The following is a 4,036-nucleotide window of genomic DNA, read 5'->3' as shown; positions in this document are numbered from 1 at the left end:
GTAACAATGAACACAAAATATAATGAGCACAAGAATAATGAACGGTAATAACAATGATCACTATAATAATGAACGCAAGAATAATGAACGTAATACGAATGATCCGTAATAACAATGAACACAAAATATAATGAGCGTAATAAGAATGTTCACCAGAATAATAATGAGCGCTGCTCTATGTTGCTTCGCTTATTTATAATGCCATCCCCCACGGGGTGGTGGTCCACTGGGGGTACGCTTCCGTGGGAATCGGGATGTTGCAGTTTGGGTTTCTTGGAATCGTACGTGACAAAATGTAAATTCCGTATTTCGACTTAGTTTTTATCGGTCGTGTGCTTCTGCTGAGCTAGCGTCTAGGAGGCTTGAAGCATTCCATGCTGATCTAGTCTTTTCCGCGAGAAACTTCTATGTTTTGTACCGTGGGAATTACCCGTGTTTCTTCGGCGCGTGCAAGGGCCGGCGGCTGCAGCATCATTATCACCTCGATGTTTGCTCGGGTAACACGCGCAATTCCGCTGCTCTCCCACAACAAGGACCTCCTTCTTCGAGTTATTTTTCGTAAGTTTGGATATTCGCATATTATGGTTGTTTTTGCGATTTTAATGTTTTTTCCTTTTTTGTTGTTTCCCTAGGCTTCGGTGATCGTCGTTCGGACAATGTTTGCGGAGGCATTTCCATCAGAGGTTCCTTATTATTATTATTTTTTAGATGTATTTTGTTTTATGTACGATATATATATATATATATATATATATATATATATATATATATATATATGTATATATATATATATGTATATATATATGAAATATATGAAAAGAATTAGGGTTAGGGGCGTGAAACGAATCTTCGTTTGGGTTACACGTTGTCGTTATGCAATAGAGAAGACATTGACTAGTGCAAATACGATTATTATAGAACCGGACAAGTAACCGCGGTAGTTAGGTACTCGAGAAACTAATGACAATGATCCTAGGTTCAATAACGAATCCGCGGTCGACGGGATGATAGATGAACGTACTCACAAAATCTAAGTCGGTACGCGTAATATTCACTGATCGTAAAGAGTTACTCCTTTCATCAATGAGATCGCGAGCGAGAATGTCTTTCCCGTCCCGATGATGCCACGGAGGAAAACTATAATGGGGTGTGTCTAAGGACACGAGATCATCGGATTCGTCGAGAAAAGCCTTCGTTCAGAAAGTAAGGGAAATTGGCGTTGCTGCTAATTGGTCAATCTCCATATCGGTGGTTAGAAAAAGATGCTAGCCGCCCTCGAGGGAAAGTTGCTAGTTGGAGACGCCGCTCGTTGAAAAATATGTCTCCCCTATCTTCCCGTAGTTGGGACAAAGACTGTTTGTCTGTTTGAAGGACTTTAGTTAACTAAACCTTAAGATTTATAACGGGCCCTCGGGCTAGCCGAACATGTACTGCGGAGACGCATCGACATCTGGCAATCATCTTACTCGAAGAATAGGGTCTGCGTGTGGCGAGCCACGGGACAGAAACCGTTGGAATGTTTACTGTCGCGTGTCGCCACGAATATTTCTTTTAAGGAGACCTATAGAATTACTCCATACCTTTGTTAGGCAAGGCGTTCATCCCTTGACCGCAGCTACGTTGGGCGACAGACTGTCACCTCGAGCCAAAGCTCACCGTCACTAATCTCGAACAATTACAATCGGATTGAATAACTACAATAGTTTAGTTACAGTTATAGTAGACTTTAGATTGCAATGTTGCGGGGCTATCCAAAGGTTCCGGTGTCCTTTCATCTCCGACATATAGATATACATGTATATGTGACGAAATATACTAAAGCAATATTGACCCTTTGTCGCTGAAAGTATCAAACTACAAAACTTCCTTTCAAATTTTCAGAATAAGGAAATCAGGATCATGATAAATAATTGGAACATAATTAAAAATAATATATCTTCTCTATAAGATAATGAATACATTGGTTCATTTAATTTTTATGGATATTCAAACGCGTCTGTGAAATAAAACGTCAAGATTATAGAGTATAAAATTCATAGCTATGAAATAACTAAAACTCTGATGTATTATTAAAAATATACGTTAGGTTGTATGTAGTGATACATACAAAGATTACATGTACAAACCCATAATTAACACAATACTACCGCAACCATTCTGCAATCTACCTTGCCCAAAACACTCTTCCAGTCACCTCCAAACTCTTCAATTCTCTCCACCTAACCACCCACAAACCATTCACAAACATGCAATTCTCGACAAAAGAAGAACTTATCGTCAGTTGTCCTTAACATCTCGTTCATTCATTTGGTCCCTATCCCCCTATTTCCTCCCACTGCGACGATCGCACTACATTTTTCCACGTCTCTATTCTATTCTCTGGATGATCTGAATTCTCGAGCAGTCGAGTGACGATTGATCTGTACAATTGATCGATTTCTTTTTACTACAGACATGCAAGAAATTCCGTGTTGGAGAGCGATGTTGCGAGTTCGAGTGCCTGGACCATCTGAAGAACGTTACCGGAACTGGTATAGTTTATGTCGTTGATGATATGAATTCCTCCACGACTCAGCAACAAGAGCTACTCTGGGTAATGAGCTTAATGGTGCTGTTGCGGCTATTTTAATTTTTCAACAAGGATCCAGATGGCGCCGTTGACGAAATTCTTTCATTATAAACGTCAACGATCAACATCAGCCATCAGGGAACGAAGAAGGTACGCTGTAACGTGTCTGAGTAATTATACCTCGAGGAGTACATACAGTTATGTAATGAAGATTCGTATGTGAGTGTTTGTTTTCTTATTTCTTTTCCCTTTGTTTCATTTGAATGGATTTTTGTACTCAAAGAGCGAGGTAAGATTACGTCAGATACGTTTTTACATATGCTAAAAAAATGGAAAATGATGACGATGAATCAATGACACGTAGAAAATTATAATCTATTGTATTGCTGTTATCTAATGGTGTTGTAGTTGACTGTATGGTGGATGTATCCAATGGTGTTGTAGTTGACTGTATGTTGTTCAATATTGCTATGAAACTCTTCTGATTCATTGTCACTTATACGAAGGATGGAAGTATACGAATTGGGAGAAATTATTAATAATATTTACGAAGAGAAAGTAAGCTGTTCTATTTTAAATAAGAGACTGGTCAGCGTGGTTATTTTGTTTACAAAATCAAACGAATTTAATGAATGTAATGGTAAGGAAGTAACTATAAATGGCTGTTAAACTATTTTTATGCTTGAAAAGTAATTCGCAAAGTAATGTAAAGCAGTGCTACTGAGTTGTACATAACCTCTTTCAGAATTTGTTCTTAACCTCTTGCTTCATAACTTCCTTAATTATACTCTTCAAACTTATTGACTACTTCGATGTTGTTACGAACAGAAACTGATAAAATATTAATCTTAAATATAGATTGAAATGAAAGCTTGTCACGTAAATATATATATATGTCGGAGAAGCAGTGGGGATAGGGTTGTCGGTGTTTGAGGAGTCTTCATTGAAGGTAGCCATCGTTGCGGTGTAGCGAAGATACGATTTATTGACACAGGTATGAATAACACAGGTTTGACAATCTATCACGGCGGTGAGACGTCCGCGACACTAGTGACAGTGATCTCAGGTTCAATAACGAATCCGCGGTCAACGGGATGACAGATAGGCGTTCTCGCTGAATCTAAGTCTGACTCGTAAACGATAATTGCTGAGCGTAAAGACGTTACTCTTTAGTCGACGGGAGCGCGTCAAAGAATGCGCGTCAAAGAATGCGCGTCCCGTCCCGATTATTCCACAGAGGAAAACTATACTGGGGTGTGTCTAAGGACACGAGATCATCGGATTCGTCGAGGAAAGCCTTCGTTTAGGAAGTAAGGGAAATTGACGTTGCTGCTAATTGGTCAATCTCCATATTGGTGGTTAGAAAAAGATGCTAGCCGCCCTCGAGGGAAAGTTGCTAGTGGGAGACGCCGCTCGTTGAAAAATATGTCTCCCCTATCTTCCCGTAGTTGGGACAAAGACTGTTTG

At 39.5% G+C, this 4,036-nt stretch overlaps 1 long non-coding RNA gene across 1 annotated transcript; it reads left to right on the top strand.

The window, feature by feature from the left end:
- The first annotated feature begins 236 nt into the window (after window positions 1-236).
- On the top strand, window positions 237-3,393 carry LOC117215795. Its single transcript, XR_004489219.1, has 2 exons — window positions 237-558; window positions 2,453-3,393. It is a non-coding gene; the product is annotated as an uncharacterized LOC117215795 (long non-coding RNA).
- Window positions 3,394-4,036: the final 643 nt, after the last annotated feature.

This window comes from Bombus bifarius, unplaced genomic scaffold, assembly GCF_011952205.1.
Source record: "Bombus bifarius isolate JDL3187 unplaced genomic scaffold, Bbif_JDL3187 scf7180000009807_frag, whole genome shotgun sequence".
NCBI lineage: Eukaryota > Metazoa > Arthropoda > Insecta > Hymenoptera > Apidae > Bombus > Bombus bifarius.
This window is presented reverse-complemented; position numbering and strand designations above follow the sequence as displayed.